Source organism: Cryptomeria japonica, chromosome 6 (genome assembly GCF_030272615.1).
Source record: "Cryptomeria japonica chromosome 6, Sugi_1.0, whole genome shotgun sequence".
NCBI lineage: Eukaryota > Viridiplantae > Streptophyta > Pinopsida > Cupressales > Cupressaceae > Cryptomeria > Cryptomeria japonica.
The window spans coordinates 233,588,470-233,610,594 of NC_081410.1; the positions used below are offsets into that span (position 1 = coordinate 233,588,470).

Below are 22,125 nucleotides of genomic sequence, written 5' to 3' on the forward strand. Positions count from 1 at the left end.
TTAAGTAGTATCTGGCTTATTTTGTATTCACTTTCAGTTAGAAACATGATATTTCCGCAGATCATTAAAGAGAATTACAGACTTTCTGCTCTACAATGAGTAGTGTCTGGTAGATGTTTCTATTTGCATCTTCTAAGAGCACAATTATTTTATAATCAGTTTTTCAATTAAAAAAGTGATATAGTGATAGTCCATTACAATGAATCGGAGAGCTTCTAGTAGGTAGACAACTGAGTAAAATTTATTCTCATCATCTTTTCAAATTACATTCACTTCTTCATGCAAATAGTAATGTTTCATTTGGTGAAAGCAAAACAGAATAACTATCCCATCAAACCAGTATTTTGTCCTAGTAATGAGATTTCACATCTTCGAATGCCTTCAAATGACTTTGACATTTGCATTTGTTGAAGCAGAATAAATTCATATTATAGTAAAATGTTAATATTTTGTATATCACATGAAGAAACATAAATCTGAGGTATGAAGAAGCATACCAAAGATTCATGACATTCAAAATGCCGTGGGCAACAAGGGTAAGTCAAAGCATCTGCCATTTCTTTACAATATTGAGAATGACACAATCGAGAAGGATGAAGTTAGTTCTTTTGCCTTTTCTCATCCCAAGACTCGCGAGTGGTCTTGCAATGGCAAGGCACCAAGGTTGAACAAAAATTGCATAGGTAATTGTTTACCTGGATAAGAATATGCTTTTGGCGCCGAACATGGACTTCTTCTAGCATAATAGGTGACCTTCAATGTCATGTCCCCTCCTTGATCATTATATATAGCATAATGAAACACTTATTATTATTAATTAATATGGTAATTATTAACGGATGATTATTTGAAATTATTAAATATTTATTTAATAATATTTTTTTATCATATAAATGAAATCGGAAAATTGATTTGGCATAATGAAACACTTATTATTATTAATTAATATGATAATTATTAACAAATGCTTATTTGAAATTATTAAATATTTATTTAATGTTATTATTTAATAATATTTTTTAATCATATAAATGAAATCGGAAAATTGTCACATTTATGAGACTTCACGATTTTCCTCTAAGGTTGAAGGACAACAAGTAAGGACTTACACATTTATAAATTAGTCTTTTGACCATCTTTAGGGAACAAAGTGATCTCCATGGATTGCTCAATGATCATTGACCAAGAACGTGGTTAGACATAAGAACATTGAAATCAACCAAACCTTCATCTACACTAGGAGTGACTACAACAACATGAACATATGATTATTGCACCAGACGTACCACATGATGATTATTCGAGGGATTCCATGTTTCCATCAGGGGATATAGTCAATGGCCATTACCACGAAGCATCCAACCAGCAATAAGCTTTTAGAGATTCAAGACAATCGTTTAAGATTACATAGTGATCAACATGATGTCCTTAATAAGATTGCCTCCATGGAAGAATGATCATGTATAACTAATCATAAATTAATTAATAACTGGGGTGCGATTACCTTAGACGAACTCCACACTATAAGGTGCGATCTCTATTATGAAAAAAATGATTATTAAAGGAAGCAACTCCTTGAATAGGCGCCTCCCTCCATATAGTCGTCACTCTCCAAGTATATGAGAGGATATAAAAGGAAGCATTGAAGGTGAATGAAGGAGGAGATTACCTCGTCAAATCAATCATTATATTTATATACATATTTATGCTCAACAAGATTTGATAAACATATACACAAATCGAACATGGAGTTAATGTGACAGTAACACTTCACAAGGAATCAATCAAGGGCATAATCTGATATTAAGGGATCAAGGGGAGAACCATACAGTTCAGGTCGGTAACATCCTTGTTCTTGATGGTATGCATGAGGATGTGTTTGTGCTTCTAAAAATGTGATCAATTATGTATTCAACATGCGCACAAATGAGACAATATAAATTGAAATTATGAAGCAAATTGAAAGCTAAATAAAAGCAAACCAAAAGCTCCTTTGAGATGTCCCATCTTCCTTTATTTTTAAGGACCTTGAAGGTGTTGGATTTGTTGGCTCTCAGCGGAGCAATGACCTCCAAAGTGGCAACTCAAAAGTTGAGTAGCTACTTCATGATTATGCAAATACATGAGGCTAAGATGATTGTACGCATGATTAGCTAAAATGATGATTTAAGCTACATGATTGCTAAATGGAAACTAAACTAACATGCTAAAAGCTATTCTAAACATGCTAATATTAATCTAAAATGCTAATTATGCTAGATGATTGAGATATAAAATGCTTGTAGTAATGATGCTAAAATCTAGGATGCAAGAGATCTTTATTGCTCCAAAATGAGGGGTATTTATAGGAATTCCAAGGCCAAAGCTGAGGTGGTAGGAATCGACTGTTAGGATTTGATCTGAAGATATCAAGGGCTAAGATTGAGGAAGTTGGAGAAGAGGTTGGAGGAAGGGACACTTGTCATCTCTGTGGTGACAAGTGTCAAGGAACCTTGCTCATGAGAGGGCAAGTGTCCAAGGGAGACATGTGGCAAAAGTGCCATGTGTATCAAGGGGAGAATATCCAACCCACAAGAGGTTAGGATGTGCAAGATAGGATAGGGTTAGTTAAACCTAGGATTAGATAGGGGGTGGTTAGGTTAGGTGGTCAGAAGTTAGGAGCCATGTGCTCATATTTGAATTTAGAAATTCAAATACTAGAAAAATGGTAATTAATCTCAACAAACTTTAGTTTGTTAATTTTAATTAGGGGTTATCCCACAATAATGGTTCCCACTTTTGCCAACGAAGGAAATTGGTGGAGGTGGGGAATTTTTTTTTGGGGGTTTCGAACAAATTGGGGGTGTCCGAGTGAATACCCCCCGTAGGGTTTGATCAAACCCGCCATTGGACACGGGTTCGATCGAACCCGTTTAAAAATTATTTAAAAAAAAAAAGCTATAAAAACCGAAAATGATAGTTTAACTGTCATTTTCAAGTTTGGAGTTTTCTGTGTCCAGAGGTGGTTAGAGCAAACCCTACGTCAGCGTGCCCTGTCAGTAGCAGCCAACGCTTCTCACCTTTCATCTTTCGACCTACATTATTTCAGGTGCACAAAATAACCTTTTTTTTTGTTTAATAATGTTTTTATTTATTTATTTATTAAAATCTATATAAAAATTAATAAATAATTTGTTTGTTAATTTATTTTTTTAATTAAATAATTATATATTTATTGCTATTCAGCATTTTAGAAAAATGTTATCAAAAACTTAGAAAACATATCTATACTAAAATTTTTAAACTTAGAAAAACGTTTGAATTTTTTTAGAAAAACGTTTGAAATTTTTTAGAAAAACTTTAGTAAAATTAAAACTTAAAAAAATGTTAAAAAAATTAATTTAATGCTTTGATTTAATGTCAATTTGTTTTTTAAATTAAATAATTGTATATGTATTTTTTTTTTCAACTTTTTAAAAAAATGTTATGAAAAACTTAGAAAACCAAGGTAGTAAATTAAAACTTAGAAAAACGTTAAGAAAAACATTAGCAAAATTAAAAATTAGAAAAATGTTACAAAACTATATATAATAAATTAAAACGTTAGAAAAATTAAATAATAAATTTAAATTTAAAAAAACATTATAAAACTTAGATAACAAATTTAAACAAATTAGACAAAATAAAACCTCTATGACCCCTTTTCACATTCTATTACACACACAACATGACCCCTTAGGACCCCTTAAGACCACATATGCCCCTGATGACACTATGTGTCCCCTTAGGACCATAGAGGATCACATAGTGGACCTTGAGGGGTCATATGTGGTCCTAAGGGGTCACACGTGTTAACAAATGCGTGACCCCTTAGGACCACATATGACCCTTTATAACATCCTAGTGTGTATGACATACCCCTTAGGATCACATAGTGTCCTAAGGGGTCATATGTGGTCCTAAGGGGTCATGCATGTGTACTAACACATGCGTGACCCCTTAGAACCACATATGACCCCTTATAAAATCCTAGTGTGAACGACATACCCCTCAGTCCATCACATAGTGTCCTAAGGGGTCATATGTGGTCCTAAGAGGTCACACGTGTTAGCGTGACCCCTTAGGACCACATATGACCCCCTATAACATCCTATTGTAGAACACACGCGTGACCCCTTAGAACCGCATATTAAAATCCTAGTGTGAACGACATACACCTTAGTCCATCACATAGTGTCCTAAGGGGTCACACATGTGTTAACACGTGTGACCCGTTAGGACCACATATGACCCCTTATAACATCCTATTGTATACAACATGTACCCCTTAGGATCACAGTGTCCTAGAAGGCGTCATATGTGGTCATAAGGGATCACACATGTGTGTTCTAACACTGTACATGCGTGACCCCTTAGGACCACATATGACCCCTTATAACATCCTAGTGTGTACGACATACGGTCCCTTAAGATCACATGTACAGTGTCCTAAGGGGTCACACATGTGTGTTCTAACACGTGTGACCCTTTAGGACCACATATGACCCCTTATAACATCCTTGTGTGTACGACATGTACCCCTTAGGATCGGGTCACACATGACCCCTTAGGACCGCATATGACCCCTTATAAAATCCTAGTTTGTACGACATGCGGTCCCTTAATATCACATACATATTGTCCTAAGGGGTTGAATATGTGGTCCTAAGGGGACACATGCGTGACCCTAGAGGACCACATATGACCCCTTATAACATCAATGTATACAATTCATGTACCCCTTAGGATCACATAATGTCCTAAGGGGTCATATGTGGTCCTAAGGGGTCACGTATGTGTGTTCTAACACATGTGTGACCCCTTAGGACCACGTATGACCCCTTATAACATCCTAGTGTCTACGACATACGGTCCCTTAAGATCACATCTACCGTGTCCTAAGGGGTTGAATATGTGGTCCTAACCCCTTAGGACCACATATGACCCCTTATAACATCCTAGTGTACATGCGTGACCCCTTAGGACCACATATGTAAACTAGGATGTTATAAGCGGTCATATGTGGTCCAAAGGGGTCATGCATGTGTTCTAACACGTGTGACCCCTTAGAACCGCATATGACCCCTTATAAAATCCTACTGTGTACGACATACGGTCCCTTAAGATCACATACATTAGTGTCCTAAGGGGTTGAATATGTGGTCCTAAGGGGTCACGCCTGTGATACAACATATGACCCCTTATAACTTCCTAGTGTACATACGACATACCCCTTAGGATCACAAAGTGTCCTAAGGGGACCTCATATGTGGTCCTAAGGGGTCACACATGTGTTCTAACGCACGCGTGACCCCTTAGAACCGCATATGACCCCTTGTAAAATCCTAGTGTGTACGACATACGGTCCCTTAAGATCACATACATTAGTGTCCTAAGGGGTCAAGAATATGTGGTCCTAGGGGGTCATGCGTGACCCCTTAGGACCACATATGACCCCTTATAACATCCTAGTGTACATACAACATTCCCCTTAGGATCACATAGTGTCCTAAGGGGTCATATGTGGTACTAAGAGGTCACGCGTGTGTTCTAACACATGTGTGACCCCTTAAACCGCATATGACCCCTTATAAAATCCTAGTGTACGACATATCAGTCCCTTAAGATCACATACATTAGTGTCCTAAGGGGTCAAGAATATGTGGTCCTAAGGGGTCTAACACATGTGTGACCCCTTAAGACCACTTATGACCCCTTATAACATCCTAGTGTACATACGACATTTCCCTTAGGATCACATAGTGTCCTAAGGGGTCATATGTGGTCCTAAGAGGTCACACGTGTGTTCTAACACATGCGTGACCCCTTAGAACCGCATATGACCCCTTATAAACTCCTAGTGTGTACGACATATCGGTCCCTAAAGATCACATGTACAGTGTCCTAAAGGGTTGAATATGTGGTCTTAAGGGGCCACGTATGTGTGTTAGATAACACATGCATGACCCCTTAGGACACTATGTTCCTAAGGGGTATGTCGTATGTTTGTGCTAGGATGTTAACACATGCATGACCCCTTTAGGACCACATATAACCCCTTATATAACATCCTAGCATGTACATACGACATACCCCTTAGGAACACATCTAGTGTCTTAAGGGGAACACATGCGTGAACCCTTAGAACCGCATATGACCCCTTATAAAATCTCTCTTCCCTTAATTTGCTGAGTTGGCATGTGTTTTAATTTTTAAAAATTATGTTTTAATTTAGTACATGATGTATATATCTTTAATGATCTCTCTCTCTCTCTCTCTCTCTCTCTCTGTCATGAAAATGATCTCCCACTCTCATTAATGTTTTAATAATTTAAAATGTATGTATGCGATCTATATAGATAAATTTATATATGTTTTAATTTAGCATCTCTCTCTCTCTCTCTCTCTCTCTCTCTCTCTCTCTCTCTCTCTCTTTGAAATTAATGTTATCTCTCTCTAGATGTCACAATTTAAATGATCTCCCTCTCTTTCTCATTAATGTTTTAATAATTTAAAATGTATGTATGCGATCTATATAGATAAATTTTTATATCTTTTAATTTAGTACATGATGTATATGTATATGGTGAAAATGGATAACAATACTAACAATATTGAAAGACTAAAATGGATTCAACCACCAAACCCTAGCCTAACAATAACAAAGATCCACCATAACATATGAAGATTACCTAAGACAATGCAAATAACTCAAAATCACAAAGATTATACCATCACATGTCCAATAGGGTTTTGATCTTCATTCTTCCTATCTCCATTGATCTTGCTTGATATACTTGCTCTCAGATTTTTGTATGCACAAGAGCTCAACAAAGAACGGAATGTGGTTGCAAGTGGAATTGTAGTGTAGTCAATTGATCAAGTAGTTAAGGTTTGACAATGAAGAAGACATCTCTTTAAATAGAAGACACAATAAGAAATGGAGGGTTGAGATTGAGAGGTGTAAAAAGAGAGGTCGGCTAGGATTAGAGGGTAGGTAAAGGAAATACCAAAATAATGAAAGAGGTAGGTAGTGTAGGAAATAAGAGATGAATGACATGTGTCATGTGTAGAAAAAGCTAATGAATTAATTAAATAAATAAAGATTTATTTAATTAATAGAAGAAATAGGACAATTAAATAAATAAAATATTTATTTAATTTAGGAAAGAGATAATTTAAATAAATAAATGTATTTATTTAAATGAGAAATAAGGCTAGAAGAGGATAAATGAGTTAATTAAATAAATAAAAATTTATTTAATTAATAGAAGAATTAGGCTTAGATAATTAAATAAATAAAATATTTATTTAATTAGACATGACAATTTTGGGTGTCTACATTTTGCCCCTCTTTGAGACAATGCGGCTTGTCGCGTTGTTTCAAAGAAGATAAGATGAACTGATACAGAGTTGCCCCAGGATGGGAATGATATGCCCCCTCGAGAGATTGGATGAAAATGTCTAAAAAGACTGCAGACAATCTCTTGATAAGAAAGATGGGATAGAATGGACTGATTGGATAAAGTGACAAAGTCACGGGATAAGGAAGACTGACTCGGGAAATGAGTGCGAGGGCTAGGGTAGGCTATAAGATAGGCCACGGGCAAAAGACATCCTCATTGTCATCCACACCCTTAGAAGATCACAGTGCAGAGCGAGAAAAGAGCAGCAGCAGTCAGCAGCGATGGCATTCATTCATAGATTCGACCGTGTTCGCCGATTCCAGCGACCAGCCGATGCAGGAGAGCCGGTAAGTACCCGAAAACCTCCTCGTACTTTCACGCATTTCAAGTTTTGTCATAAATGCATGTTTAGGAGCAATAAATGCGCTAGGAATAGGATAGTTGAAAAGTGCAAAAACGCGCAATCGCGTCTGTGTCAGTTCCAGGCGCGTCTGTGTCCAACAGGCGTGTCTGTGTCAGGTCCAGGCGCGTCTGTGCCTGGAACCGCGTTTGAGTTGAATGCGGACGCGTTTGTGAAATGTAGCAGCGTCTGTGCTTTTTAGGAGCGTTGATGTCATGTAGGGATGTCTGTGTTCCCTGGTCGCGTTTGTGTCTGGCATAGGCACGTTTGTGTTCAGAAAACGCGTCTGTGTAGCAGAAGTGCGTTTGTGTAGTCTATAAGCGCGTTTATGAGTTAAAAGCGCGTGTGTGTGTTAAAAGTGCGCTTGTGTGTTTAAATGCATGGTTTTAGTCTTTTAGGTCAAATCGGCAGTTCTGTGATGAACATACGCTGTCGATTGGATAAGCTGCTGAGAGGATACACTCAAGCAGGTCCTCTAGGAAGATTAGGATAGATCAAGGCACTTTGTGATGAACAAGGAGCACCAAGATAGGCAGCACTTTGTGATGAACAGGGAGTGCGAATGTGAGTGACACTTTGTGATGAACAGGGAATGTCACACACGTAGTACTTTGTGATGAACAGGGAATGTCACACACGTAGTACTTTGTGATGAACAGGGAGCACTACTTAGGGTAGATAGCAACACTTTGTGATGAACAGTGAGTGTCACTAGGATAGATAGCCAGATGCATTTAGGTAACAAGTAGCATTTTGTGATAAACAATGAATGCCACGATAACTGACAAGATTGATTGTGTGACTGCAAGAGTATTTGCCGATGTTAGAGTCACGGGAGAGATTCCCGTCGATTCAGAGACTGCGACCAGAGTTGTCGATCCAGGACATGATATCCATTGAGGAGATGGGTCTCACACATGTGCTCTATGTGCTTGAGTTTCGGGCAAACATGGGGTTGCTGACTGCGTTGGCCGAGAGATGGCACTCGGAGACGTGCACGTTTCACCTGCCGATGGGTGAGATGACAGTGACATTAGAGGATGTCTACAGGATACTGCATATCCCCATTGATGGAGAGCTGATTCCCTATGACCGTGACGGTGACAGGGAGGCATTGAGACGGGTGTTTCAGGATCCCGGTTTGGAGATGCGAGCAGGTCATGTAGCCTGGGATACCATGACTGCCACCGGTTTAGCATTGCCGGCAGTTATTGAAGGAGTCATCAGTGGGTACTTGTGTCCAGACAGGGCCACACGAGGATTGGCAGTGGGCTGGGGAGGGGCATTGGAGACGCTGATGGCAGAGCACACTAGGTATGCATGGGGGCCATGTGTCCTGGCACATTTATATTATGAGCTGCATCAATTTGTGTACCACGGATCAGTGGGTTTGGGTTGCGGCGTGACTCTCTTGCAGGTGTGGGCTTATGAGCACCTTCCCATCACACGGCCCATTCATTTAAGAGGCAGAGGACAGGGGCGGAGCTTCGTGCACTTGTACGACATGATTACATCCCAGCCTCGGATTGGTAGATTGGAGCATTGGAGGCGCGTCATAGATGACATAGACATGGTCATCTGGAGGCCGTACCTGGGGTGCGAGGAGTGGGATGACGACGCATTGGAGCTACCCTATGTTTTCATGAGCAGGTATCTGATTGGGCGGACGCCTTATATTCTGGAGAGGCAGCTCGTAGACAGGGTATGCAGGCAGTTTGGGCGGATCCAGCGGATGCCACGGGGCTCGGGCATGTATGCCCGTACGGTCAGAGATCAGGTGCAGTTTGGGCCGCTATTATCATATGATCAGGCGGTGACACAGCTAGCAGAGATGATGCCGATGCCCTGGGACATGTGGCCAGAGGCAGATGATGCAGGGATGGACGCAGAGTACTCTGCGTATTGGGCAGAGCATCCGTTTCCCAGGTTGACAGATCCGACAGAGCCACTGGAGGGAGAGGGTGGAGGAGATGATGATGATGGTGGAGGGGATGGAGGTAAGGGCCGGCGGAGGCGGAGGGGAGTGGTGGGAGAGAGGCGGGTGGCACCTCGGAGGGAGGGAGGACAGGAGAGAGCAGCTCCGGTGGTGAGGGGTCGGGGTGGACTGCCCCTACAGGTGCCAGCAGCACATGGTCCTAGACAAGGACCGAGACAGGTGCAAGCAGAGGGACAGAGACAGGTACAGCCACAGGTACCTAGACAGGCACAGGGACAGGTGCAGGCAGAGGCACAGGGACAGGCACCTGCAGGGGATGAGCCACAGGCAGAAGCTGAGAGCGGAGATTCTGAGGAGGATGAGGTGTTGAGGCTGCGAGAGATCTGCCAGGGCCAGGCAGATGAGATTGAGGATTTGGTGCGGGAGAGAGACCACCTCAGGATCAGGGTCAGAGACACAGAGCGAGAGAGGGATCAGGCCATCCAGAGATACATAGAGGCCGATACAGCTCTGAGGGCAGGGAGGCGGGCAGCAGAGGATGCAGGGGCAGGCTACGCATATGTTTTGCGAGCCGAAGAGGAGATCGCCTACTGGAGGGATCTATACTATGCAGCCATGCCAGCAGATCAGCGGGCTAGGAGCTTCCATAGATCGTCGCGCACAGCGACGACTACGGGAGGGAGTCGCAGGAGAGCGGCATCCGGCGGTGGGGTCATGGGGCCTCCACCACCACCAGAGAGACAGGGGGATCCTGGAGCGGGTCCATCTATAGCTCAGACTCCGTCGAGGCCAGGCGGCTCCGAGGGAGGGAGTTCCTCATAGCTATAGTGGGCTCCCATTGTATCAGTATATGTACCATTGTTGTATTGTAGACACCTGCGGGTGATTTTGTAGCCATATGATTCTTTTGACATCATTGTATCATGACACTTTTGATTATATATGAGAGATGATCCATTTTTGTGGCAGCTATATGCATGTGTACCTTATGTGATGAGATGTTCTTATGTGATACATGTTTTATGATATGGATGCTTATATGATGCAATGCAATATATTTTTGTTCTTTTATGTTGTATATGTGATGCATGATGCAGATGTGAATGTATGTAATGCAGATGAATATGATAATGCAAATGATTATTTACATAATGAAAATGTGAGATGTGCTAACATGTGTTGTATGCAGGATGTGATGCAATTGTGATATCTATATGTATGTATGAAATGCTTATATGTGGTGATGTAGGTGTAACTATATGAAATGCAAATGTTTTTGGTGTGTCATTATACTCAGTCATGTGATAGCGGGCTACGTGGACTTGAGAAGGACAATGGAAGTCAATCAAGAAAGGGGGATGGAAGACAGAAGATATGAAAGTGAAAGAGCTTCTTGTGCGTTATCATCATTGAGCTTTATTATGGCAGAATAGGTTATGACAATCGAGGCATTTGTTTGACCCAGAAAGTCATTGTACCTGTTTGCATGGAGATAAGACAGTCACAAACAAGGAATGCCCCAGTTCATACTAGACTTACAGTGTCCTCATATCCTTGGACAAGTCATAGCATTACTAAGAGACAATCCACAGACAGCAAATGCAAATAGGTGACGATACCCCATCCTCGCCTTTCTAGTCAAAGACATCCTGGAGATAGAATCTCTAGTCAGAGACATCCTGGAAAAGCTAAAAGACATGTCACCAAAAAGATAAAATCAAAAGAAAACCAAGACTCGACACCAACATCCACTGTAGTCTTCAAGTTTAGTGTCTCTTGTCACTTGTATAAGTCGAATTTTGATTGTGGTCACAATGTTCACTTTCACAAAAAGGATAGATAGCACTGAACTATATGTTGTCCGAGTCTGTTGAAAGATTTGATTTTGTTGAAGCTCATTGTTGCTGCTGTGTCTTATCTGAAACTGACTGAATCCATGAAACTGATACTTTATTGCGGAGAAAATGAAGCTTTATTGCGGATCTGTGATGCAGATGTTGCTTTATTGCGGATTGTGCACGGATAGACTGAAGAAAGTTGGAAGAAACTATACTCCTTGAAACATGTGATGTTCTTAGTTCCACACCCATCACTAGACGTAGGAATTGGCCGTAGTCACAGATAGGATCCGATTTATTATGGATGGAAAGGGAGTGAAAAGGGAGGGTTATTATGAATGGCTAACCAATCTTAGGTAGATCAATAACAAGCCATGATGGGAATGGGTAAGTTTATTGTGAACAAATGGGTTGTGAGTGTGCGAAGTGAAAGGATGGAAGAGAATCCTGAAGGAGAGAGGAGCAAAGTCTCTACGCATGGCGCTGGTGACCCAGTTTTCACCATGGTACTTGCCCAGGGCGCCACCGAAGTGGTTTTCACCGTTGGACGAAATTATTTCTCTTTACTTTTTTTGATTTTTCAATTTTTTTTTTGTTGTCACAAGGCGCCTGTTTGCCAGGTTTTCACCAAGTAACGATTTTTTTGTTTTATAATTTTTTTTTGTATTTTTGAAATTTTTTTGATTTTTTTGTATTTTTTGAATTAGGATATTCCGAAGAGCTTATGTGTAGAACCTGCGAAGGTGCATGCTGTTGATAGGATCCTCCAAGGGTTCACCTTCTGTAGTTGAGAGCTGATATGCCCCAGATCCATATACTGCTGTGATGATGTAAGGACCAAGCCAGTTTGGTTCGAACTTGCCCTTCTTATCTCTGTCTTGCTGATTCTTGGGGTTCTCTCTGAGTACTAAGTCACCTACCTCAAATGCACGAGGCTTGACCTTGTGATTGTAACTGCGACTCATTCGTTGTTGGTAAGCCTTGAGATGATTAAAAGCAGTGTGTCGTCGTTCCTCCAGCAATTCTAGTTCTTGTAAACGAGAAACCCTGTAGTCTTCATCGTTGATTATGTTTCTCAAGGAGACCCGTAGAGAAGGTAACTCGACCTCAATAGGCAAGATGGCTTCAGAGCCGTAGACAAGTGAGTAGGGTGTAGCTCCTGTAGGTGTGCAGACACTTGTGCGGTAGGCCCAAAGTGCAGGATTGAGTTGGACATGCCAGTTACGGCCAGCGTCGTCGACTGTCTTTTTAAGGATTTTAAGAATTGTTTTGTTAGACGCCTCAGCTTGGCCATTACCTTGAGGGTAATATGGTGTGGAGAAACGATGAGAGATATGGAAGCGCTCACAGAGTTCACGAACATCCTGGTTCTTGAAAGGACGCCCGTTATCGGTAATAATGGAAGTGGGAATCCCGTATCGGCAAATGATGTAGTTCAAGATGAAGGTAGCAATTTGTTTCCCAGTAACTTGTGTGAGAGGCACGGCTTCAATCCACTTTGTGAAATATTCTGTGGCTATGATAATGAATTTATGTCCATTGGAAGAAGGAGGGTGAATCTTGCCTATGAGATCGAGTCCCCACTGACAAAAGGGCTAAGGAGATGCAAGTGGTTGTAGTTCCTGTGCTGGTGCATGTATGAGGTCTCCATGAATTTGACACTGCTTACACTTCTTGACAAACTGATATGCATCTTTTTCCATAGTAGGCCAGTAGTATCCAGTCCTGATGAGTTTCTTGGCCAAGGTAGGACCACTAGTATGCGGACCACATATCCCTTCGTGCACTTCTCGTAATGCAATCTGAGCTTTGTCACTCTCTAAACATCTAAGGAGGGTGCCATCTAGACCTCGTCGGTATAGGATATCAGCTAGGATAACGTATCGGGAGGATTGGCGAATGAAAGTGCGGCGTTGGTTGTTCGATAGATCGGGAGGTAAGATATTGTCGCGAAGGTATGTGAATATGGAACCATATAACTGGGATTCAGGACCAACAACACATATTATTTCCGTAGGAGTGATCTCATATGACGGAATCAACAGGTTGTCTATCAGGAATTCATAGCAGGTCTCATTTTGAGGTAGATCAGTGAGCGAAGCAATCGTAGCCATGGCATCAGCAGCACGATTTTGTTCTCTTGGTATCTGCTCAAACTCTATCTTTGCAAAGTGCTGTTTCAGATCATCTACCAGCTGTTTGTAAGGCATTAGCTTTTCATCCTTTGTTTGATAATCATCAGTTGCTTGACGGATGACCAGTTAAGAATCCCCAAAAACACGAAGTTCTTGGATCTTCCACTGAACTGCAATTCTTAGCCCAGTTGTTAATGCCTCGTATTCCGCTATATTGTTGGTGCAAGGAAATGATAAGCGGTATGACTTTGGTATAGAATCGCCTTGAGGAGTTATAAAGAGTATACCCGCTCCTGCCCCATGCTGTGTGTATGAGCCATCAAAGTATAGTTGCCATGGCTTTGCAAGTGATATTGTTAGAATGGACTCATCTGGAAATTCTGACTGTAGAGGAACATCATCTATCATGGGAGCATCTGCCAGTTGATCTGCGATGGCTTGTCCTTTTATGGCTTTTCTGTCCACATATTCAATGTCGAATTCATTCAAGATCATTACCCACTTGGCCAGCTGCCCAGTAAGTGTAGCTTTGTTGAGAAGATATTTTAGTGGATCAATTCTGGCAATCAACTTAGTCTTGTGAGTAAGCATATAATGTCGTAATTTCTGTGAAGCAAAGACCACAGCGAGACATGCACGCTCAATTGGTGTGTAGTTCAGCTCATATCCCACCAATGTGCGACTGATATAGTAGACCGCTTTTTCCTTGCCGTCAGGTATTTGCTGTGCTAAAAGTGCCCCCAGTGCTGTTGGAGTAGCTGATATGTAAAGTAGCAATGGTTGATCTGGAATTGGTGGCATCAAAACTGGCGGGTTCAAAAGATAGTCTTTAAGTGCCTGAAAAGCCTGTTGACAGTTCTCATCCCATTTGAACTTGATGTTTTTGTGTAGCAGGTGCTGGAAAGGATTGCACTTATCTGCAAGTTGTGCTATGAATCTTCGTATGGACTGGAGTCTCCCTTGTAAAGACCGAAGTTGACTGATATTCTTGGGTGGCGGCATGTCTAAGATAGCCTTGACTTTTGCTGGATCAGCTTCTATTCCTCTTTTAGACACAATGAATCCTAGGAGCTTCCCGGAGGTTACTCCAAAGACACATTTTTTAGGATTTAGTCTTACCTTGTACTTTTCCAACCGATCAAAAGCGACTGAAAGAATGTCCAAGTGTGTATTTCTGTCTATTGATTTAACCAAAAGATCGTCAACATAATCTTCCACGGTTATGTGCATGAGATCATGGAAGATAGTAGTCATAGCTCGTTGATACGTGGCACCTGCATTTTTCAGCCCAAAGGGCATGACATTCCAGCAGAAGGTTCCCCATGGACAAGTAAATGATGTTTTATGTTGATCTTCAGGTGCAATCCTGATCCGATTATATCCAGAGAATCCGTCCATTAAAGATAACATCTCATGGCCTGCTGTGAGATCAACAATTAAATCAATGTTTGGTAATGGGAAATCGTCCTTCGGACAAGCCTTGTTGATATCCCTGAAGTCTGTACATATTCGGATGCTGCGATCTGGTTTGCTAACAGGTACTAAGTTGGAAATCCATTCGGGATAATCAATTGGGCGTATGAATCCGACATCCAGTAATTTTTCCAGCTCTGCCTTGACTAATAATGCCACTTGTGGATGCATTTTCCTCAATTTCTGCTTTACTGGTTTTGCCCCCAGTTTGACTGTTAAATGATGCATTACTAAATCGGGGTCTAGTCCAGGCATATCAGCATAAGACCATGCAAAGTGAACTTGTCGTTCCTTAAAGAAGCTTATGAATCTTGTTTTCTCGGCCTCTGTCAATGATTGAGCCAAAAATATGTTGTGTGGAACCTCTGCTGTACCAATGTTTGTCTTTATAGTCTCCTCTACCAACATGGATGATTTTTCCTCGTATGATGCTGGGAGAATGTCAAGCCTTTCATCTTCGGGCGCCTCAGAAAGGTTTTCACCCTCAGATACATCCTTTCTTTTTACTTTTTTAAAGTCAGATAGCGCCACAGTGTGGTTTTCGCCATAAGACCCTTGTTTTGTTTTTATTTTCACATTTTTGCGACTAGAAGGCCCGACACCCTCACCAAAGTATGCCATGTTATTAAGCTCTATGGCGTATCCTGCTTTATGGTCTCCAAGAGGAAGATCGTCGCGAATGCCAAGATAATCGACAATAGCTTCGTCATTTTGAAAGGTATCAAGCTGTGCTGGTCCATCCTGATCCCAGTCAATGAGTTGGGGGTGTACGAGGGGAAGGTCTTTAGTGTTTTCAGAGTTCGCAAGGCTAATAGTGAAGATGTGGTTATATTCAGGTATGTCAAGATAGTCATCGAGGTCGTCAATGGCACTCTCCTCATCAGTTTCAATCGTGAGTGAGTCCAAATTATCATCACTAGTAGCACCCTCAGGGACAGGTGTCCTCATCCTATGTGATCTTGACCTCGGGCCTTGAAACGAATCTTGTGCGGGATCCTCATGGGTCGGTTCTTGACCAACTCTGAATTTCTTGTAAAACTCCTCCTCCTTTGTAGGTTCTTCTGGCTCTCTAAATGTCTCGTTGAGCTCATAGTCGCTGGAGGATTTGTCTGAACCCCATTCCCATTCGTTGGAATCTGTAGAATAGTCATCTTCTTGTTGAACTTCAACCACTTTGACTCGCCATATCTGTTTTGTTCTTTTATTGTGAATCTTGGGATTTAGAAAACCAAGCCCCTTGGAGCGTTCCCTTCTTGTAGTTAGCTCAGGTTGTAAAGGCTCCATGACACCTTTGCGTAGTCCAAGAGGACTTTTTCCATCACACCCGAATCTTTGCAGAATTTTGAAACCTTTGCCATAGTTCTCACAGGGTATTATAATTTGATCATGTGTATCCTCTTCAGCGTCCTTATATAGCATTTTATATAAATTTTCTTCCTCTAGTTCGCCCCATTTTTGAAAGACGGTAGGATCCCATTTGAGTAGTATGATGGAGATTTGCTTATTAGGATTTGGCCTCCCATATTCCTTGGGGGAGTTCATGACTTGTCGTAAGAACATTGTTTGATTCAGAGTGTATTCTCCCATGCCTTTGTCTTGAAACTTGGCTCTAAGTTCACCTTGTTTGGATGTCGAGGGCTTTAATGACTCAAGATCAATATATGCTGAAGAAGGAATAGCCTCACGATTGCTGGGAATGATAGTCTCAGTATGTGATCTCAAGTTATTGCAATATATGAATGGATTTGGATCACCATTGACCGTTACCTCGACTCCATTATGAGGAAACTTAATGCATTGGTGGTATGTTGATGGGACTGCCCTCATTTCATGAATCCACGGACGTCCTAGCAATATGTTATACGTGAGGTCTAGATCCAGGACTTGACAAACCACGCCCTTTGTGACTGGCCCTATTCTTAGTGGTAAGATGACCGTGCCCTTGGACGAACGCTCTTCATCATCATAAGCCTTAATAGTGATTTGGTTTGTAGAATTTACAGCTTTGTCAGAATATCCCAATTGTCTGATGGTGCTCAATGTACAAATATTAAGACCTGCTCCTCCGTCTATCAGGACTCGTTTTATTCGGTGTTTATGTATGAAGGCTTCAATGTGTAGAGGTGCATTATGAGGCTGACTTATGGAGGCGTCATCGGCTTCTGTGAATGTGAGGGAGTGTGGAATGGATAGGTATCCCACCATGGCTTGAAACTGGTCCACGTTCAGATCAGTAGGGACAGCAGTGTCTCTCAAGATTTTGTCAAGGATAGCTTTATGTGCAGGAGATATACGTAAGAGCTCAAGAATAGAGATGAGTGCAGGTGTCTTCCCTAGTTGTTCTACAAGATCGTACTCAGGCTTGGTAGATAAAGGATTGGTATTCTTAGTAGAGGTACCTGGCAATGTAATCTTACCTCGACGGGTTGTAACATGACATTCAGAGGTAGATGCGGACGAAGATCCCACACCTTTTAGGACAATTTTGGGTCTTTGAGAAGAATTCTCAGGATTTTTATTTTTGATAGTAATGGTAGAAATATGATTGTCCATTGAGATGTGATTAATAGTGGAATCATAATTGTAAGATGCTCTAGTGTAATTGGCTTGATCATCTGTGACTTTGCCTTTTCCCTTGTCATGTTTTGGGAATGGTTCCTTAAACACCTCATGCTCTTGGTTAGATGAATGTCCCTCAATCTCTATATCTCCTCTATCAATGAGATCTTGTACAATGTTTTTCAATCGATGGCAATTACTTGTCTTATGACCCTTGCTCTTATGAAATTCGCAAAATTCATCATCATTCCACCAATTCGGTTTTACCTTTGGTTCATATGGAGGAAAATCTGGGACCGTGATCACTTTGTTTGCTACAAGCTTTTTGAATACTGATTCCAGTGGTTCTCCCAATGGAGTATACTTCCTTCGTGGTTTAGCAGCCGTTTGATTGTTCACTTGATTGTTGGTAGAATTTGATCCAGAAAAGACGAACTTTGGTCTCACTGTGTTGGCATCAACAACACCATCATTAACTGTATTCTTGTTCTTGTTCCAAAATTTTGGTTTGTCCTTTCCTTTGAAGTCCTCTTTGTTTTCTTTGAATAGTTTGATAACTCCTTGTTCAATTAAGACTTTTTCTGTTGCTAGGCCCTTTTCAATGACATCCTTGAATGTAGACAAACAAGCTTTTCTGAGATCATAGCCAATAGCCTTGTTAACATTTTGTGTGAACATTTCCACCATTTGTTTTTGCGGGATTTCACAAGAGCATCTGCTAGCTAAGTTTCTCCATCTCTGTAAAAATGTTGCGAAAGATTCTCCTTCCTTTTGTTTAGTATTGCACAAGGTAGTAACTGAGACATCTGTTTCAATGTTGTAAGAGAAATGCTGAATGAATGCCTCTGCTAAGTCGCCCCATGACTTAATACCGGGAGGTAATTGAGAAAACCATTCCATAGCTTGATCTCCTAAGCTCTGTGGGAACAACCTCATCAAGTATGTTTCTTCTGCTGCTACCTCAATGCAAGCTGTGAAGAATTGTCTTATATGTGCCTTGGGGTCTCCTCTCCCTCTATATTTGTCAAATTTTGGTGTTACAAAGTGCGGAGGAAATGGAGGCATTGGAATGCTCTTATCGAAGGGATAAGGGCATATATCTCTCATAGTATATGTGGGTTTTGATGTGCCCATGTCTTCCACTTTCTTTTGTAGATCTCTAATTTGTTGCTCCAAATTATTTTTGGGAGGAGATGGATTTCTTGTAGCATATCCCATGTTTGAAACACCCATTTGAGGAGGAGCTTGTTGCATGTATGGATGATACTGATCGTAGACATGTCCATATGGAGGTCTATATTGTTGCGACACATGTGGAGCACTTGGCATAACTTCTTGTTGAGGGACCCCATATCTGTTTTGTGTATATAAACCATATTCAATAGGCTTTTCATTTTCCATTGTGTTGCCCCCAATTTTGACATGAGGTCTCCTTGTGTCAAAATTTTGAGGATGTCCTTGAGTATCCACTTGTCTTAATTGACCCATATCTTGAGCATGTGTTTGAGCATAAGGCCTCCATGATGGTCTTTGAGTGTAAGTATCATATATTTGAGCTTGTGTATGTGGGATTGCTGGTTTTTGAAGCAAAACTGATGGTGACTCAGGCATCATATTCGGTCCTCTATTTCCTCCACTATTTGGTCTCCTTTGATCCATGTTGGATTGAGTTTGTTGTGAAGGTCGACTTTCCATAAGTTGAGATAAGTCAAAATCATGTGGTATTTTAGCTCCACTTTGTGCCATCATGTTTAAAAAGTATTGACGATCTCTCTTCATTATCTCTTCAACCAATCTATTGAATTGAGGATCCATTATGGATTCTTGTATGTCTGCTGATAGTATTGAAGAATTGTCAACATTGTCATTGTGTGTAGTATTGTTGTTTATAGCGTTTGCGCTTTCCACATTTGGATTGTTTCTATAAACATTCATGTCTGGTAATGTAGTGTGCTCAGGATTGTAGAATAGATCATTGTCATACTCATAAGAACTCATGTTTACGGATTCTTGAGCTTCTTTAGCTATTCTCCTAGATTTTTGAAGGCGGGTTTCAACCATGAACTAGGTGTTTGACCAATATGTGAGAGACTAGATGAAAAATATGAAAAGAGTATGGAAGACCAAGAGTTGTATGGAGTGTAAATGACTCTTGAGGTGTACTTGCAATGTCCAAAGTGTAAGACCAAGTATGTAAGTAGAGTAGGTGTGACTTCCAAAGAGAGGATAGTTTCTCTTGATGAGGTAAGCTGACCTTGACTCTAAGTAAGACCAAATGAGACCCAAAGGTAAGAAACCTTGATGAGGGACCACTTAGCAAAGTGTAGTTGTATGTAGTGTGTTGACAAAGTATGATGAGGACAAGCAAGTGACCTTTTGACTCAAGTTTAGACAAGTATGAATGTAAAATGAGATGTGAAGCAATGATGGACTATGTGAGACCTTAGAACAGGCTGAATGCTAGATGAAATCTGAAGAGACAACCTAGGAAGCTCAAGTATGCCGAAACTGATTTTCTTTGTTTGATGGACTCTGAAATTTTCTTGCAATTTTAAACACAGACGCGACTGTATCCTTCACAGACGCGGTTTCCTGACACAGACGCTACTCTGTTAAACACAGACGTGATTCTGAGATTTTCCTGTTGATGTTTGCCGGGACTGTAACAGTTTTTTTTTTTTTTGCAATTGTGGACACAGACGCGCCTGTATACTTCACAGACGCGATTCCCAGACACAGACGTGTCTCTGTTCGACACAGACGCTAATAAAAACACAGACGCTATTCTGTACTTCACAGACGCGTTTATCCGACACAGACGCGGTTTGAACAGACACAGACGCGTTTCTGTAACCTTAGTGCAATCTTTCCTATCTGTGAATTTGTTTTGTTGTGACCAAATCTGATTTTTCGACTGTTTTTCGTGACAAGAGGACACAGTGTTGATGACTCAATGTTTGCAGACTGTTTAGACTCCAAAAAGTGTGTTGTTTGATGTAAAAAATTTTTGCATACACTTGAAGACACAAAAGACACAATGTTTTGCTGTTTTGTCTTGAATGTTTGAGTGTTTAGCATAAGACAAGCACAAATCTTAGGGCTGGCCAAGACAATAGTTGTTGATCCCACATAGGGTTTTACCCCCGAGGCTACGCTATTCAGAGCGGATACTTAGATGCTTGACCTCACTGGCTCCACCCTCGGCACTCACTTCTCGGGTCAGCCAAGCATCAGTCCCCATGAAAACTCCCCATGGCGAACTTTGTATCTCTACTAAGAACCGTATGTGTGTGGGCCGCTACCAGAGGTCCGACCTCCTGCCTCAACAACTAGAAGGATTTGGGCATCTAAAACAAAGAGGTGCTAGTAAGGGCATCCGCTCGTGTGGCCATACATGCGGCACTTTTAGCTCTGTAAATACAGAAGGCTCCCAGCTGGTAGGGGTTACGCCCTACAAATGATCAAATAAATTTGATCAAACGGGTTTATGGGGAGACATAGTGTCGGTATGAACTAATCAGCACACGTTATTCATAGTTTTCACCATGAATACATTTGATTATAGTGGTTTGGATGAGGTGGGTTTTCCTCGCTACCACTTGGGTCGTTCTCTTCTCACTAGTAGTCCTAATGACCACACGGGAAGACAGACCCTCTAAAGATTAAACAAAAAGAGCCTATTGCTCAAGACACAAAAGACAATGATTCAATTTTAGTGCACCAATTGAAGTGTTTGCTAAGCTATGAAAACAAGGCACACAATAAAAATTACAAAACCCTAGCAAAGGCCCTGCAACAAACTTGTTAGTAGTTTGGGTTGTTTCAAATGATAACCCCTTCCTGCAAGCACACAAGTTAGGTAAATTTTTAGAAAACCCAAAAAGACTTTGTGAAAAGGGGCCTTCAACAAAAACGTATTTAGCCTCCAAAGCAAGCTGCACAAAACCAGGTTAGCTAGATCTGCAAGGGTTAGCCGAAAATAAACCAGATTTGAAACCCTAAGTACAAAATCCGAAAACCCGAATCAAAAAACTTGAAAAATTTGCAAAACAGAATGCACAGACGCTGTTATACCAGACACAGACGCGTCTGTCCGACACAGACGCGGTTCTGTGATGCACAGACGCGGTCAAAGAACACAGACGCTTCTTTCGTCTACAGACGCGATAAGATGATGCACAGACGCGATTCGGAATCACAGACGCGACTTTCGGAAACCTGCAAAAATAGAAAATGACAGAAACACAGACGCGATCCAAGATATCGCAGACGCCTCTGAAATACAAAAACGCGATCCGAACACTCGCAGACGCGGAAAAAAACCTAAAATATTGCCGAAAACTGTCCGATCTGCAACTTC

At 41.1% G+C, this 22,125-nt stretch overlaps 1 protein-coding gene across 3 annotated transcripts in view; it reads left to right on the top strand.

Annotated features, from left to right (window-relative positions):
- Positions 1-22,125, top strand: part of LOC131071472 (uncharacterized) — a 42,387-nt gene that overhangs the window by 15,474 nt on the left and 4,788 nt on the right. The window lies entirely within an intron of this gene.